The sequence below is a fragment of the Lygodium microphyllum genome, chromosome 12 (assembly GCF_053477565.2).
Source record: "Lygodium microphyllum isolate KBCC chromosome 12, Lygodium_microphyllum_v1.1.10, whole genome shotgun sequence".
Taxonomy (NCBI): domain Eukaryota; kingdom Viridiplantae; phylum Streptophyta; class Polypodiopsida; order Schizaeales; family Lygodiaceae; genus Lygodium; species Lygodium microphyllum.
Window position 1 is genome coordinate 95,640,441 of NC_141146.1, and position 17,834 is coordinate 95,658,274.

The 17,834-nt window shown below is 38.3% G+C and overlaps 1 pseudogene; it reads right to left on the bottom strand.

The window, feature by feature from the left end:
• Positions 1 to 16,306: 16,306 nt before the first annotated feature.
• Positions 16,307 to 17,180, bottom strand: LOC148028062 (malate synthase pseudogene; annotated as a pseudogene).
• Between the last annotated feature and the right edge of the window lie 654 nt (positions 17,181 to 17,834).

A 17,834-nucleotide genomic window follows, 5' to 3' on the forward strand; every position in this document is an offset into this window, starting at 1 on the left:
GGGGACAATGAATTTCATTTAAAACAAAAGATCGGAATGGAATAGTAACACACAGTCTCTTTTCAAAGAACATAAATCCATCATTATATGACAATGAATCAACAGGAATGAAATTATTTTGAACTAATTTTTGCCAATCAGAATGAAAAGTAATATCCTGGTGATATGTGTCTTTCATAGCAATCAAAGAATCAAAAGATATGATAGAAATGTTATGAATTGCAGGTCTTCTACTTAATGCATCGGCAACTACATTTTCTTTTCCAGGTTGGTATTGAATGATAGGATGGAAACTTTGAATGAATGAAGCCCATTTGATATGGCGGTCAGAAATTTGGGGTTGGCTAAGTAGATGTCTAATGCTTTGCTGGTCGGTCTTTATCATGAATTCTGAACCCATTAAATAATGCTTCCATTGTTTTAATGCTTGAACAACTGCTAAGAGTTCCTTGTCATAGGTGGAATATTTAAGCTCAGAGGGTTTCAGCTTAGAACTAGAATATGCTATTGGATGGTTATCTTGCATTAACACGGCTCCTATTCCTGATCCGCTAGCATCAGTCACGACTAAAAAGAATGGTCTATTAAAGTCAGGCAATTGTAGGACAGGGGCATTGGTCAATGCACGTTTAAGTAAATCAAAGGATTTCTGCTGGTTTTCAGTCCATTGATAAACAATGCCTTTCTTAAGAAGTTTGGTCAGTGGTAAAGCAAGTAATGAGAAATTACGTACAAACTTCCTATAGAAACTAGCAAGACCAAGGAATGAACGTAATTCATGTACATTTTTAGGAATAGGCCAATGCAATATTGCGTCAATTTTCTTAGGATCAACTTTTATTCCTTCTTCTGATACAATATGACCTAGATATTCTATTTCTGTCTTAAAGAATTCACTCTTGTCAGGATTTGCAAACAATTGATTTTCTTTCAGTAATTGAAAAACTAATGATAAATGCTCATAATGCTCTTTTTCACTTTGACTGAATACTAAAATATCATCAAAGAAAACAATCACACAATATTGATATTTTAGAAAAATACGATTCATCATTCTATTGAAAGTAGCAGGTGCATTAGTTAATCCGAAAGGCATAACTAAGAATTCGTAATGGCCAAACTGTGTCCTGAATGCAGTCTTAAATATGTCGGATCTATCTAACCTCACCTGATGATATCCAGATTTAAGGTCAATTTTACTAAATATAGAAGATCCTTGCAGTTTGTCCATAAGGTCATCAACTCTAGGTATAGGATACCTATTCTTTACAGTGATCTTGTTTAATGCTCGGTAGTCAATACACATCCGATAAGTATTATTCTTTTTCTTGACTAAGAGCACAGGTGCACCGAATGGGGAACTGCTAGGTCGAATTAAACCTCTATTTAGTAATTCTTCTACTTGAGTCTGGATTTCTTTTTGCTCTATTTGATTGTGCCTATATGGGGCTTTGCAAGGTGGTTGTGTGCCAGGTATTAGGTCAATCTTATGATCTTCTGGACGTGATGGAGGTAAACCTGGTGGTAGGTATTCTGCAAAACAGTCCTTAAAATATGCAAGAAATTCCTTATGTCTAGGGTGCATATGAGTTTCTTTTGCGTGCAATTCATTCACCCAAATGAGATATGATTTAGTATTCTTGCGTAGTGCACGTTTTGCTTGAGTATGCGAAAGCAGTGGAAACATATGAGATGCATGCATACCAAATAATGTAATAGATTTTTCTTGAAAATTTATATTCATTGTGTGTGTGGAATAATCTATATTGGGATTATGTTGGTGTCTCCATGGCATTCCTAGAATAATGTCGCTAGACTGTAATGGGACAACTAAGAAATTTCTTCTTTCAATATATGGACCAATTTGAATTTCTAAATTTTGAACTTCTTGTGTGCCATTGTACCTAGTGCCTAAAAATGCAGCCTTTATGCGATAGTGCGTAGGTACAGTATGCAATTTCAATTCCTTTACCAATTTTGCTGAAATAAAATCATGCTGGTGCGCAGATCGGACGCCGGTAGCTCACGTAGCGAATTCCCAAAGGTCCCCAAGAACAAAGCACTCTACTTTTTAGCACAAAAATCAATGTGAAAGCAAGCACGACATGAGACAAGAGACAAATTGGGTTGAATCTCCCCCATGCCTTGTGTGAGCGCTTCACAAAGCATGTATTTAATATATATTTTCAATCTTTTTGCTCAAAAATAGCCCAATTACAAAAATATACAAGCTTTTAGCTTTTGAGTTTGCTTTCTACCAAAAATAGGAAAATAAAGCTAATGGACGGTGCCCAAAGAGTCTGGCACGCCCAATCTCAATGTCCAAATAAAAATAACATATCCAGGCGCATAAGCGCATACAAAATAATAATAAATAGTCGATGTCTCTATAGACATAATCAAAATATAGGCGTGGCGCCTATCAAAATATATCCAAAGGTCGGAAACCCGCTAGACTCCAATGCTTTCCTCCGCCACTCCTGCTATCTCTACACATCAACTGAAGCATTCACAATCGTTAGTAAAATAACACAATTAAACCGACAAAAGTGAATACCTAGCAGTCTTCAGCTACATAAATAAATCAACTGGTTAGAAATAAATCCTAACCTTAATTTATTACGAGTGCGCACTCTAAACTCATAAACGTTTATTAATTTAATATGCATTTTGCGGAATCACCCGCTATGGAATCACCCATGTACACACTAAATTAATGAAACGCCCGAAAAGGACAGGCGTCCCCATCAACTTCTCGCACAAAGAATCCTCTTTGCGTATGAGCCCCGGTCATCTAAGTTTACGGAATCCACCGTAAAACCTCACGGAATCCACCGTGGAATATGCCTCCTGGCATCATACCCCCGGGGTGGGATAGCAATTGACCTCAATTGCTATTAGCTCAATGTGGAGCTAACAGAGTGGGGAAAGCATTTAAGTCTCTAGCGTGCATCCATTGTGCTTCCTCTACAGGATGGTTCTTAAATTTCACTAGATATCTAGAATACCTTCGGCCAGTTCTAGTGGTCATGTAGTCAGTGTCTATGATGGCTTCTGGTTCAAGTATTTCAGTCTCTTCTTCTAATAAAGGTGGGTTTTCATATACAGGGTGGATAGGTAATTGTCCTCTAAATGGTCTCAATAAACTAATATGAAATGTATTATGAATTTTCCAATGAGATGGCAATTCTAACTTGAATGCATTGTCATTAATTTTATGAATAATTCTAAATGGTCCGTAGAATCTAGGGGCTAATTTGACAACTGGATGTCTATCTACACTTTGCAGTCTACGCTTTTCTATTCTAAGCCAAACATAATCATCAACTTTGAAATTCTTGGCTTGTCTTTTCTTGTTGGCTTGTTTGGTATATGATTGTTGGGCTTTAGCAATCATATCCTTTACCTCATCAAAAATAGTGTTATGCATAACAGCAATATCATCGGCACTTTGTATTCTATTAGACAAAGATGCAACAGGTGTAGATAATCTATATCCATAAATAACTTCAAAAGGTGCTTTCTTTGTAGATGTGTGCGGTGTATTATTGTAAGCAAACTGTAATAAATGTAAATGAGTATCCCATGTCTGAGGTTTAGAGATAGTGTATGCACGTAAAAGATCTAAAATAGTGCTATTTGTGGCTTCTGTTTGTCCATTTGTTTCTGGATGAAATGCAGATGAAAAATCAATCTTTGTGCCTAGATTTGCAAACAGTGTAATCCAGAAATTATTACAAAATCTAGAATCTCTATCTGAAATAATCACTTTCGGCAATCCATGGTTAGTAAAAACAGTTTTCAAAAATAACTGTGCTGCTTGAGATGCTGTTAAAGTTTTCTTACATGCAATGAAATATGCTTGCTTACTAAATCTATCTACAATTGTCCAAATCATGTCATGGTTAGATTTAGTATTTGGTAAGCCAGTAATGAAATCCATAGATATATGTTCCCAAGGTTTAGATGGAATAGATAAAGGCATTAATAACCCATACTGTTTACCATGATGTCTTTTTATTCGTTGACAAATCAAACATTCAGAAACAAAATTAGACACATCTGCATCCATATGCGGCCAATAAAAATCTTCAGTTAACATGCGTAATGTAGAAATGATACCTCTATGACCTTGATATGGGGGACAATGAATTTCATTTAAAACAAAAGATCGGAATGGAATAGTAACACACAGTCTCTTTTCAAAGAACATAAATCCATCATTATATGACAATGAATCAACAGGAATGAAATTATTTTGAGCTAATTTTTGCCAATCAGAATGAAAAGTAATATCCTGGTGATATGTGTCTTTCATAGCAATCAAAGAATCAAAAGATATAATAGAAATGTTATGAATTGCAGGTCTTCTACTTAATGCATCGGCAACTACATTTTCTTTTCCAGGTTGGTATTGAATGATAGGATGGAAACTTTGAATGAATGAAGCCCATTTGATATGACGATCAGAAATTTGGGGTTGGCTAAGTAGATGTCTAATGCTTTGCTGATCGGTCTTTATCATGAATTCTGAACCCATTAAATAATGCTTCCATTGTTTCAATGCTTGAACAACTGCTAAGAGTTCCTTGTCATAGGTGGAATATTTAAGCTCAGAGGGTTTCAGCTTAGAACTAGAATATGCTATTGGATGGTTGTCTTGCATTAGCACGGCTCCTATTCCTGATCCGCTAGCATCGGTCACAACTAGAAAGAATGGTCTATTAAAGTCAGGCAATTGTAGAACAGGGGCATTGGTCAATGCACGTTTAAGTAAATCAAAGGATTTCTGCTGGTTTTCAGTCCATTGATAAACAATGCCTTTCTTAAGAAGTTTGGTCAATGGTAAAGCAAGTAATGAGAAATTACGTACAAACTTCCTATAGAAATTAGCAAGACCAAGGAATGAACGTAATTCATGAACATTTTTAGGAATAGGCCAATGCAATATTGCGTCAATTTTCTTAGGATCAACTTTTATTCCTTCTTTTGATACAATATGACCTAGATATTCTATTTCTGTCTTAAAGAATTCACTCTTGTCAGGATTTGCAAACAATTGATTTTCTTTCAGTAATTGAAAAACTAATGATAAATGCTCATAATGCTCTTTTTCACTTTGACTGAACACTAAAATATCATCAAAGAAAACAATCACACAATATTGATATTTTAGAAAAATACGATTCATCATTCTACTGAAAGTGGCAGGTGCATTAGTTAATCCGAATGGCATAACTAAGAATTCGTAATGGCCAAACTGTGTCCTGAATGCAGTCTTAAATATGTCGGATCTATCTAGCCTCACCTGATGATATCCAGATTTAAGGTCAATTTTACTAAATATAGAAGATCCTTGCAGTTTGTCCATAAGGTCATCAACTCTAGGTATAGGATACCTATTCTTTACAGTGATCTTGTTTAATGCTCGGTAGTCAATACACATCCGATAAGTATTATTCTTTTTCTTGACTAAGAGCACAGGTGCACCGAATGGAGAACTGCTAGGTCGAATTAAGCCTCTATTTAGTAATTCTTCTACTTGACTCTGGATTTCTTTTTGCTCTATTTGATTGTGCCTATATGGGGCTTTGCAAGGTGGTTGTGTGCCAGGTATTAGGTCAATTTTATGGTCTTCTGGACGTGATGGAGGTAAACCTGGTGGTAGGTCTTCTGCGAAACAGTCTTTAAAATATGCAAGAAATTCCTTATGTCTAGGGTGCATATGAGTTTCTTTTGCGTGCAATTCATTCACCCAAATGAGATATGATTTAGTATTCTTTCGTAGTGCACGTTTTGCTTGAGTATGCGAAAGCAGTGGAAACATATGAGATGCATGCATACCAGATAATGTAATAGATTTTCCTTGAAAATTTATATTCATTGTGTGCGTGGAATAATCTATATTGGGATTATGTTGGTGTCTCCATGGCATTCCTAGAATAATGTCGCTAGACTGTAATGGGACAACTAAGAAATTTCTTCTTTCAATATATGGACCAATTTGAATTTCTAAATTTTGAACTTCTTGTGTGCCATTGTACCTAGTACCTAAAAATGCAGCTTTTATGCGATAGTGCGTAGGTACAGTATGCAATTTCAATTCCTTTACCAATTTTGCTGAAATAAAATCATGCGTACTACCGTCATCATGCAATACAGTTCTTTCTTTTCCATGCACCATACATTTCATAGTCAACAATGAATGTAAAGTAGGCATACCTGGTAAAGTGTCGGAAGTAGTAGTAGGATCATCTTCTTCTTCAGTGAAGTCCGGCATATCCTCATGCTCGTCCTCGTCCATAGCTCCAAGGTAGTTGATATGTGCTGATGTCTTCTTTGAATGACAATTTGCTGCGAGATGGCCTGGCTGGTGACACTTGTAACATACGATAGGCTTGGCTTTGGTCACATTATTTGCAATGGCTGGGAGTCTGGGTATATTTGGATTTGCTTGTTGGATAGGCTTAGGATTTGGATTGACAGTGGATGGTAATGCAGGTGGTTTAGGCCAATTCTTACGGAAAGGTGGTGATGAGAAACGACCTGGATTAAACCTTCTGAAATTGGAATTGAATTGTTTAGATCCATAATTACCGTTTGCTTGGAATGGCTGTGGTCGTCGATCTCTTCCACGTAACTTATCTTCAGTGTCGTGAGCTAAGGAGATGGCATCTTCAAGGGTAGCAGGCTTGAACATATTCACCTCAGCATAGTAATGTCCAAGAAGTCCAGACATGTACTTCCGCTTATGTGTCGTCTCTGGTACATCTTCAAGCATGCGTAGCTGTAGAAGTGCATTCCAAAAACGCTCTGTATACTGTGGAATAGGCTCACGGTCGCGTTGTTGGAGTAAATCCCATTGCTTGATTGCCTTCTCATGAAATTGCGGTGGAAGGAAATTTTGCATGAACTTCTTCTTAAAATCTTCCCATGTAGCAGGACATTCTATGCTCTTGCGGACGACAGTCCACCAAAGTGAAGCTCTATCTATCAGATGATTAGTAACACACTTGATTTTATCTTTCTCAGGATAAGTTTCCTCATGGAAATAGTCATCAAACTGGCTAATGAATGATAAAACAGTCTTTCCCTCCCTTATGCCATTGAAAGTGCGAAACTTGAAACTTCGTCTACTTATCTTGGATTCCTTGCGAATGGTTTGTGCTTCAAGAGTGGCGTCGATGGTACGGCGTATCAAATCTTCAGCTTGAGGTTCTTCTTTATCAGTGGACGCTCCTTGTAGCTTTGTCAATTGCGCTTGCAAGGCTTGCCTAGCTCTTCGCTCTTCGTCCAATTGCAACATAATAAGATCCAGCTTTTGCTCCATGGTAGGCTCGGGTAGGTCGTCTTCAGCCATAGGATCATCCATATGTGGGGTAGTCATCCTGTAAAACTCAACAAACCTTTCTCACTCAAAATCAGTTAGCGGGATGAGCGTAGCTCAAATTTGGGGTTACAAGGCTATGTATTTTGGGTATTTTCTTCTTCAATTTTCAGAAATTCTGAAATATTTCTGTCTCCGTTTGCTGAAAGTACTTCAACGAACTTGCAGATAGGTAAAACAGCTTGCTGCGAACAACTTTCCAGTTCAGAGTTTTTGCAAACGAACAAGTCTTCTAGGAGTTTCAAGCGTTAGTCAGTTCTGATTTAGTCTGACTTGCAGAGTTGCAGACTTAACAGACTTGCAGGGTTGTGAACTTGCTGAACTTAGCTGACTTGCAGGACTTGCAGTACTTGATTAATGTCGACTTGCGAAACTTGTCTTCTGGAGTGCGTGACCGAGAGTTTGCAGACTTATCTGCCTTCACTGACTTGAGAGTAGCTTAATGACTTAAGCTTAATAGATTAAGCTTAAGCTAATAAGCTTAAGAAGGAGGAAATAGGCCGCCGTTTTCTGATCGTGAGGGGGGGGGGGGTCCGTTTTTTCCGCCGAAAATTTCGGGCGCCTCCTCTTGTAGGTCGATTTGAAGATTAGAAGCTTTTAAAGCTTCTTAAGCTTTGTCTTAAGCCTTTTTTTTTAATGAAAGAATGAGAAAATTAGGCAAGCTTATCTGTAACTCCACGACTTCATGAAGAGAATGGATGAGTGGTCCTCCGCCGACAGAGAGTGGTCCTTCGCGATCTGAGAGTGGAAACAGGGGTTCTTGATCGCCAGAAGTCTGCCTGTATCGACGGTTCGCGACGAGATTGACTGTAGAGGTCGTTTGTTCCTGGAGCTCCGCCTTCGCCCGAGATTGGTAGCAATTGGAAGCCCTTGATCTCTGCTCCGCTCTGATACCACTGGTGCGCAGATCGGACGCCGGTAGCTCACGTAGCGAATTCCCAAAGGTCCCCAAGAACAAAGCACTCTACTTTTTAGCACAAAAATCAATGTGAAAGCAATCACGACATGAGACAAGAGACAAATTGGGTTGAATCTCCCCCATGCCTTGTGTGAGCGCTTCACAAAGCATGTATTTAATATATATTTTCAATCTTTTTGCTCAAAAATAGCCCAATTACAAAAATATACAAGCTTTTAGCTTTTGAGTTTGCTTTCTACCAAAAATAGGAAAATAAAGCTAATGGACGGTGCCCAAAGAGTCTGGCACGCCCAATCTCAATGTCCAAATAAAAATAACATATCCAGGCGCATAAGCGCATACAAAATAATAATAAATAGTCGATGTCTCTATAGACATAATCAAAATATAGGCGTGGCGCCTATCAAAATATATCCAAAGGTCGGAAACCCGCTAGACTCCAATGCTTTCCTCCGCCACTCCTGCTATCTCTACACATCAACTGAAGCATTCACAATCGTTAGTAAAATAACACAATTAAACCGACAAAAGTGAATACCTAGCAGTCTTCAGCTACATAAATAAATCAACTGGTTAGAAATAAATCCTAACCTTAATTTATTACGAGTGCGCACTCTAAACTCATAAACGTTTATTAATTTAATATGCATTTTGCGGAATCACCCACTATGGAATCACCCATGTACACACTAAATTAATGAAACGCCCGAAAAGGACAGGCGTCCCCATCAACTTCTCGCACAAAGAATCCTCTTTGCGTATGAGCCCCGGTCATCTAAGTTTACGGAATCCACCGTAAAACCTCACGGAATCCACCGTGGAATATGCCTCCTGGCATCACATGCGTACTACCGTCATCATGCAATACAGTTCTTTCTTTTCCATGCACCATACATTTCATAGTCAACAATGAATGTAAAGTAGGCATACCTGGTAAAGTGTCGGAAGTAGTAGTAGGATCATCTTCTTCTTCAGTGAAGTCCGGCATATCCTCATGTTCGTCCTCGTCCATAGCTCCAAGGTAGTTGATATGTGCCGATGGCTTCTTTGAATGACAATTTGCTGCGAGATGGCCTGGCTGGTGACACTTGTAACATACGATGGGCTTGGCTTTGGTCACATTATTTGCAATGGCTGGGAGTCTGGGTATATTTGGATTTGCTTGTTGGATAGGCTTAGGATTTGGATTGACAGTGGATGGTAATGCGGGTGGTTTAGGCCAATTCTTACGGAAAGATGGTGATGAAAAACGACCTGGATTAAACCTTCTGAAATTTGAATTGAATTGTTTAGATCCATAATTACCGTTTGCTTGGAATGGCTGCGGTCGACGATCTCTTCCACGTAACTTATCTTCAGTGTCGTGAGCTAAGGAGATAGCATCTTCAAGGGTAGCAGGCTTGAACATATTCACCTCAGCGTAGTAATGTCCAAGAAGTCCAGACATGTACTTCCGCTTATGGGTCGTCTCTGGTACGTCTTCAAGCATGCGTAGCTGTAGAAGTGCATTCCAGAAACGCTCTGTATACTGTGAAATAGGCTCACGGTCGCGTTGTTGCAGTAAATCCCATTGCTTGATAGCCTTCTCATGAAATTGCGGTGGAAGAAAATTTTGCATGAACTTCTTCTTGAAATCTTCCCATGTAGCAGGACATTCTATGCTCTTGCGGACTACAGTCCACCAAAGTGATGCTCTATCTATCAGATGATTAGTAACACACTTGATTTTATCTTTCTCAGGATAAGTTTCCTCATGGAAATAGTCATCAAACTGGCTAATGAATGATAAAACAGTCTTTCCTTCTCTTATGCCATTGAAAGTGCGAAACTTGAAACTTCGTTTACTTATCTTGGATTCCTTGCGAATGGTTTGTGCTTCAAGAGTGGCGTCGATGGTACGGCGTATCAAATCTTCAGCTTGAGGTTCTTCTTTATCAGTGGACGCTCCTTGTAGCTTTGTCAATTGCGCTTGCAAAGCTTGCCTAGCTCTTCGCTCTTCGTCCAATGGCAACATGATAAGATCCAGCTTTTGCTCCATGGTAGGCTCGGGTAGGTCGTCTTCAGCCATAGGATCATCCATATGTGGGGTAGTCATCTTGTAAAACTCAACAAACCTTTCTCACTCAAAATCAGTTAGCGGGATGAGCGTAGCTCAAATTTGGGGTTACAAGGCTATGTATTTTTGGGTATTTTCTTCTTCAATTTTCAGAAATTCTGAAATATTTCTGTCTCCGTTTGCTGAAAGTACTTCAACGAACTTGTAGATAGGTAAAACAGCTTGCTGCGAACAACTTTCCAGTTCAGAGTTTTTGCAAACGAACAAGTCTTCTATGAGTTTCGAGCGTTAGTCAGTTCTGATTTAGTTTGACTTGCAGAGTTGCAGACTTATGTGACTTGCAGAGTTCCAGACTTGCAGAACTTATTCGACTTACGAGACTTGAAGAACTTGATCAGAAAATACTTGCAGAACTTGACTTCTGTGGTGTGACCTGGAGTTTATAGCTTGCAGAGGTGACTTGTACAACTTGATGAGAGCTTAAGGATTTAAGCTTAATAGTTTAAGCTATGAAGGGGGGGGGCTTAATTGAAGAAAAACGGCGCAGGATATGAGGACGTGGGCAGCCGTTTTATGCCGTCGCGGATTTCGCGGACATATTCAGATACCTCGTTGACAAATTTCGTGGGTCTTCTCCAATTTCTTAAGCCTTTACACTTCAATACTAAGCTTTTTGAAGCAAAAGATATGGCTTCTTACTGTATTATCCACGATTTGATGAAGAGAATTGATGAGTGGTCCTCCGCCGACAGAGATCGGTCCTTCGCGATCTGACAGTAGAAATAGGGGTTCTTGATCGCCAGAAGTCTGCCTGTATCGACGGTTCGCGACGAGATTGACTGTAGAGGCCGTTTGTTCCTGGAGCTCCGCCTTCGCCCGAGATTGGTAGCGATTGGAAGCCCTTGATCTCTGCTCCGCTCTGATACCACTGGTGCGCAGATCGGACGCAGGTAGCTCACGTAGTGAATTCCCAAAGGTCCCCAAGAACAAAGCACTCTACTTTTTAGCACAAAAATCAATGTAAAAACAAGCACGACATGAGACAAGAGACAAATTGGGTTGAATCTCCCCCATGCCTTGTGTGAGCGCTTCACAAAGCATGTATTTAATGTATATTTCCAATCTTTATGCTCAAAAATAGCCCAATTACAAAAATATACAAGCTTTTAGCTTTTGAGTTTGCTTTCTACCAAAAATAGGAAAATAAAGCTAATGGACGGTGCCCAAAGAGTCTGGCACGCCCAATCTCAATGTCCAAATAAAAATAACATATCCAGGCGCATAAGCGCATACAAAATAATAATAAATAGTCGATGTCTCTATAGACATAATCAAAATATAGGCGTGGCGCCTATCAAAATATAGTCCAAAGATCAGAAAACTCGCTAGACTCCAATGCTTTCCTCCGCCACTGCTGCTATCTCTACACATCAACTGAAGCATTCACAATCGTTAGTAAAATAACACAATTAAACCGACAAAAGTGAATACCTAGCAGTCTTCAGCTACATAAATAAATCAACTGGTTAGAAATAAATCCTAACCTTAATTTATTACGAGTGCGCACTCTAAACTCATAAACGTTTATTAATTTAATATGCATTTTGCGGAATCACCCGCTATGGAATCACCCATGTACACACTAAATTAATGAAACGCCCGAAAAGGACAGGCGTCCCCATCAACTTCTCGCACAAAGAATCCTCTTTGTGTATGAGCCCCGGTCATCTAAGTTTACGGAATCCACCGTAAAACCTCACGGAATCCACCGTGGAATATGCCTCCTGGCATCATGACTATACTAAAAGAGATTCCACAATTGCAAATTTTAAAGCTAGAGATGATGGGAGACCAAGAAAATCTACCTCAAGAAGAAACATATTCTTTATTCAAGGACCCACAAGCTTTTGGAAAGTTTTGGGCAGGTTTTATGGGAAGTTTAGCAAAGCCTATGATGCAAGCCCACATTGGCCAAGAAAGAACCACATTATTCTTTCAAAGGCTTGAAAAAAATGCAACCCAGAAAGCTCATTTGACCACACATTTGACATATGCTCATCTTGTTTTAATATGTCAACGTTGTTAAATCTCATTAGAAGTTGATGTCAACATGGCATGATTGTGAATATGCTTACTATGTACATAAAATAGAGATCTTATGAAAGGGATGATGATATCACAAAGTATAGAAGATTTTACCCTCGAATCAATAAAGATTGGTGATCTTTAGTTTTCTTTCATCTTATTTTGAGAGTTTTTGAGGTGTTTAGGATGTAATTTCCAAAATTATGAACATCTGGTTTGTAAAATATTATAGAAATGTTTTCAACCATAAATATATTAGTGAAAAAGAAACTATCTCATCATTTTATTTCCCACAAGAAAAGAAGTGTACAAAAATGCTATGGAGTATGAATATAAACCAAGGTCTAAGAATATCAAGTAATTTTATTCCTCATAAGAAAAGAAACACATAATTCTATGTAGTTAAAATTTTATTTAAAATTTGAAACAAAGGGCTACATAAATTGATAAGATAGCTTTATAACTTATGGTAAAAATTTAAATAGTAATGTTGATTACCACAAACCTTCGAATAATAATACCATATCTAAGGGTGAAAAAATGTATAAATGCCTTGAAAAGTAATCTCTAGAACATTGTCTTTTGGCACTTAAAAGTAGGCATTTAAAAGTACATATACTCAGAGACAAACTCTCAATAGCTAAATTTAATTTAAAAATAAATCTAGTGATTTAAACATGCAAAAATAATGCTTTCTCTATCTAACGAAATGGAAAAGGAGGTTGACAATTATAGCTTGCAACCCTTCAGTTGTCATCCTATATTCTCTCTCTCTCTCTCTCTCTCTCTCTCTCTCTCTCTCTCTCTCTCTCTCTCTCTCTCTCTCTCTGTCTTTGTCTCTCTCTCCCCTCCTTACAAGCTCTAAAGTTAAAATGCTCTCCTCTTGGTGATATTTCTCTTTGAATGCATTTTGTTTGAGATATCCATAAGCGCATTCTCTCTCTCTCTCTCTCTCTCTCTCTCTCTTTTTGTGGAATCTTGACATGTGCAAAGCCTATGGAAGTGACACACTCACACTCTTATATAGTCCTAGGATGTACTCTCTCAACTCCTCTAAACATATCCTCCCTTGGGTAGAATCGCCTCCTATACACATAGTTAGCATTACTGCAAATCAGTACAAGATGTTTTCATGTTGATCTTTTAGGAAAATTACTTGCAATAATGGAACCCTCTAGGAGCTCTCCACTAATTAATTACTAGAAAGGCTGAATTTTAATGCAAAAAATCAATGAGGCCACTATAATAAAATCAAAGTAGAGTCACAAAAGCATAATATGTGTTAGAGGTGCATTATTTAATGATGAGTAAGTAGCCATTTAAAATTGATTTTTTTTTTGGCTTTCTAGCACCCTTTTTAATGCCAATTTAGACTCCTTTTAGCTTCAACTTCTCATGCATGATTTCATGTCTATTTAGACATGGCGTAAATTTTTAAGTATACATACTAAACCAATGTTTTTTGAAAAGGCCCAAAAATCAAAAGTTTGGGGGAGAGAGAGAGAGAGAGAGAGAGAGAGAGAGAGAGAGAGGATGGGGGGGAAGGGTGGGAGATGAAGAGGAAGAGGAAGCTAGTCCAAGATGTGGGAGCTCATACCTAAGGCAGTGGAGGGACCCCTCAACTCAACATATCTAAGATTTGCTTCACTTCCACTCTCTTTAGAGTTTATAGTTTGTATAAAATTTCCTTAGTGATTTAAACCTTGTCTTTTTCTTGAAAAAATTAGATCCATACTACTATTCATTATTTAGGGTTGTTCACAAGTGATAAATGATTGTAAATAGTGTGGTAGACATGGGATTAATCTAATTAACATGTGATTGAACTATTGTTATCACGTGCTATAAGACATGCATATTATTGCTTCTTTGCAATGGTGAAGTTAGCATTTTTGTGAATGATAGTTTCCATGGGTTTGTAAACATGAAGCCATGAGGACCAAAACGTGTAAAAAGTGGCACTTTTGTTGATCATTGGATTAAGAAAATGGCCAATGATCGTTTGCCACATGTGCAAGTATATGGTTTTCTTGTCTCCTTTATTTTGGAGATAGTAGAGATCATTTTTGGAATTTTCCTCCGTTTTAGTCAAAATCTTTGAAATTTGACATTTGTTGGTAGTTGTAAAGCAATTGACAAATGCTGAGATAAAAACATAACACATTTGAATATTCTTCTTGGCGTGCACTATATTTTCATTAGTCTTGTTATGTTCATTTTAAGTTCATTGAACTTTTATCTCTGAGTTTCCTTCTTTACACATTAGCTATGTTCCCTTTTTTTCATGGCTTTCATAAGGCATCTTTCTTATTTGATAAAATCTTGCACCATATTTAACAAAAGTGTAGATGAAAAATGAGAGTCCAAAATGTTCAGTATAAATGCTTGGCTTGCCATGTTGTTATCTTGGAATAAGGGCTCTCATAAAGTGAATAAAATAAAATGAGAGGATATCAAGTATCATTAGAAGGGATTACCATGTTGTTGTAGGTTGAGGCTAAACCTCATGCCCTAGCCCCATCATACATTCACAAACACATTTATAATTTTCTGTAAATTTTTGGTGCATCATATCTATTTTTTCTATATTTTTTTTGTTTTTTTCATGATTTATTTTAAATAAATTGATATATTTCTCTAATTTTTTGAGTCAAAAAATTAAGCCACACTTTAATCCATCTTGAAATCTAATTTTACCCCATATGAACACAATTTGATTGCCCAAAATGATGAAAACACCATTTAAAATATGATTTTTGGATTTTTGAACATTAATAACTCATGATTACGAGCAAAGATTCAGAATTTTATGACACACAGCTCTCAATCATATTGCAACCAAGCATCAAATAAATTTTTAATACAGATAAATGAGATTTGCATTAAGACTTGTACAAAAGGATTCAAATTTCCATTAAAAGGAACATACTGTCTTTTCTTCGATTTTGAAAATCAATATTTGCATTTTTAGATAGCCCAACCCATCATTAATCCTCAAATCATGCTAGCCATCATTCCTCTACATCAACATGATCCCATCACTATCCGGTGTAAGCTAGAAAACTGATATTTATTTCAATCTCTTTCAAGAATCATCCACATGAATACACCTTAAGAGGAGAGAGAGAGAGAGACAGAGGAGAGAGAAATACTAATTTATATTCTCTCTAATCAATTCACCATTCCCCGCATGGAGATGGGAGAAATAGAGCGAAGAAATTATGGAGCAGGCCAGCATCTTTAAATTGGGTCACTGGGGTGCTTTTGAGCTCCATAGTCCCACCAAGTAGAATTGTTGTGTAGGAAAGAGGGTGGCTTTTCTCATGCTACCATGTCAAAAAATGACCCCCCTCCCAATTGAAAAAAACTGGGCCCCAAGGGCTAAAAGGGTCATGCCCCTTTAATTCTCCCAAGTCCCTTTAGACCACGAGTGCTTGATCTTGGGCTTCTTCCACGTCAAGTGCCTGATTCCAATTCTGAAATTTTCTGCATGTTTATCTTGAAGTCTCAAACTGCTTGAAACTTGTTTTGCTTCAATCTAGAACCTTAAAGAGTTATGAAAATTCTGCAACCACTACAAATTCCAGCTTTCAAAGTAATTTGAATTTCCATCTTCCATGGCTGCTTCAAATTGTTGGATTCGCGTCGCTTCCTTTGAGCATTTTCCTGGTGTTTAAATTCCACTCTCAATAGTCCAAAAACCCTCCCTCATATGCTCATTTGCATGTCTTTGGTTGTGTGGCTTTCTGCTATGTTCCCAAGTGTTAGCTATATATAGTTTGTCCCTGTGATTTCATCGAGACAAGACGACTCCATAACAGGTGCTAACCCTATCTTCTTGACAACAGCGAACCTAATCCTAACGCCCGCAGGTGAGCCCTGCGGAATGTTGCTTCAATGCATACAAAATCTCATTCATTTGAAAAACTGCTGGAAGAGTCTCAATCAGCACGGTGGCTCTTATGCTGCCTCGAGGAACACCTAGCAGATCTTGTGCTCTTTCAAATACCGAGTTCCAAACTGCTGCTTCCCTTGAGTGTTGCATCTTGGGAAAATAAAAGAAGGGGCCGTTACCATTGTGCTTGGACCTAAATGCTGCATGGTTATGAAAGAAATAGAGGCCAAAGTCAACCAAAAAAAAAACCCGTTGCAGGCTCTCCATCTATCTCAATATGAGCTTCTGGAAGATGCCAACCCCTTGGCCGCACAAAAAGCACTACTGTTGAATCATTTAGTTTATAGAGCTTATTCCGTGCCTTGTCTTCAAACTGAATGGTTCCATTCACTGCATCTCTAAGATTAATATGACCCCTCATTGTATTACCCCATGAAGGAGCTAAAGAGTCCTCAAAGTCCGCCATGAAGACTTTGGCTCCAGAACTCAATGCATTTATAACTATCTTCCGCTCCATAGGACCTGTAATTTCCACTCTCCGATTTGCAATGACAGTTGGTGTCTTGGCACACACCCAGTCACTATCACGAACGAGCCTGGTTGCTGGATCGAATGAAGGGACTTCTCCTGCATCATACTTGGCCTGCTGCTCTTTTCTGCATGAGAGGATATATTTTACACGTGGCCTGAATGCCCTCTCTAAAGAGGCTACAAATTGGAGAGCCTCCTTTGTCAGGACAGTATCACAACCTGTGTCCACACGCCCACACACAAGTACACCTGCAGGAAGCTCCAGACTCCCTGGTTTTACTGAACAAAATTCCTGATGGGCAACCATTGGAACATAGGGATGCTGAGGGGAGGGACTTGGCAACAAAGATGCAGGCCATGACATAACAAGTAGTTTACTAGCTTGGAACAAGATGGGAATGGAACAAGCAGTGCTTTAGAAGATATCAAGCAGTTTGGCTCAGCCATGGCAAGAAAGAGAAAGGCATCATTAGAGGAGAAGCAAAAAGGGCCCAAATCTCAAAAGACAGACCACATGGATGGACATGGATCAATTGGTACCTTAAAGGATGGTAGCAAGCAGTTTAACAGCTTGAAACAGGATGGGAATGGAACAAGCAGTGCTCTGGAAGATAACAAGCAGTTTGCCAGCTTGAAAAAGGATGGAAATGCAACAAGTGATGCTTTGGAAGATGAGAAAAAGCTTATTGGAAGTAAATTGGAGAAGAGTTCTAATAAATCAGTGTGTATGATTATTGAATTAGATGAAGAGGAGGAGGTATAAGGTGGCGTGGTCTATATAGGCCTGTCACTATTATCAGTACTTCCAAAGTCACTGTTTGTCACATTTGAGGGTCTTATTTTATGTTTCAGCTAATGGGCTAATGAAATTCTAGTTGGTGATCTGTTTTCTAGCAAATGTTTTGTCTTGATATTATGTTTCCAACTGATGATCTTTGGTTGATGTTGCAGCTGATGAGCT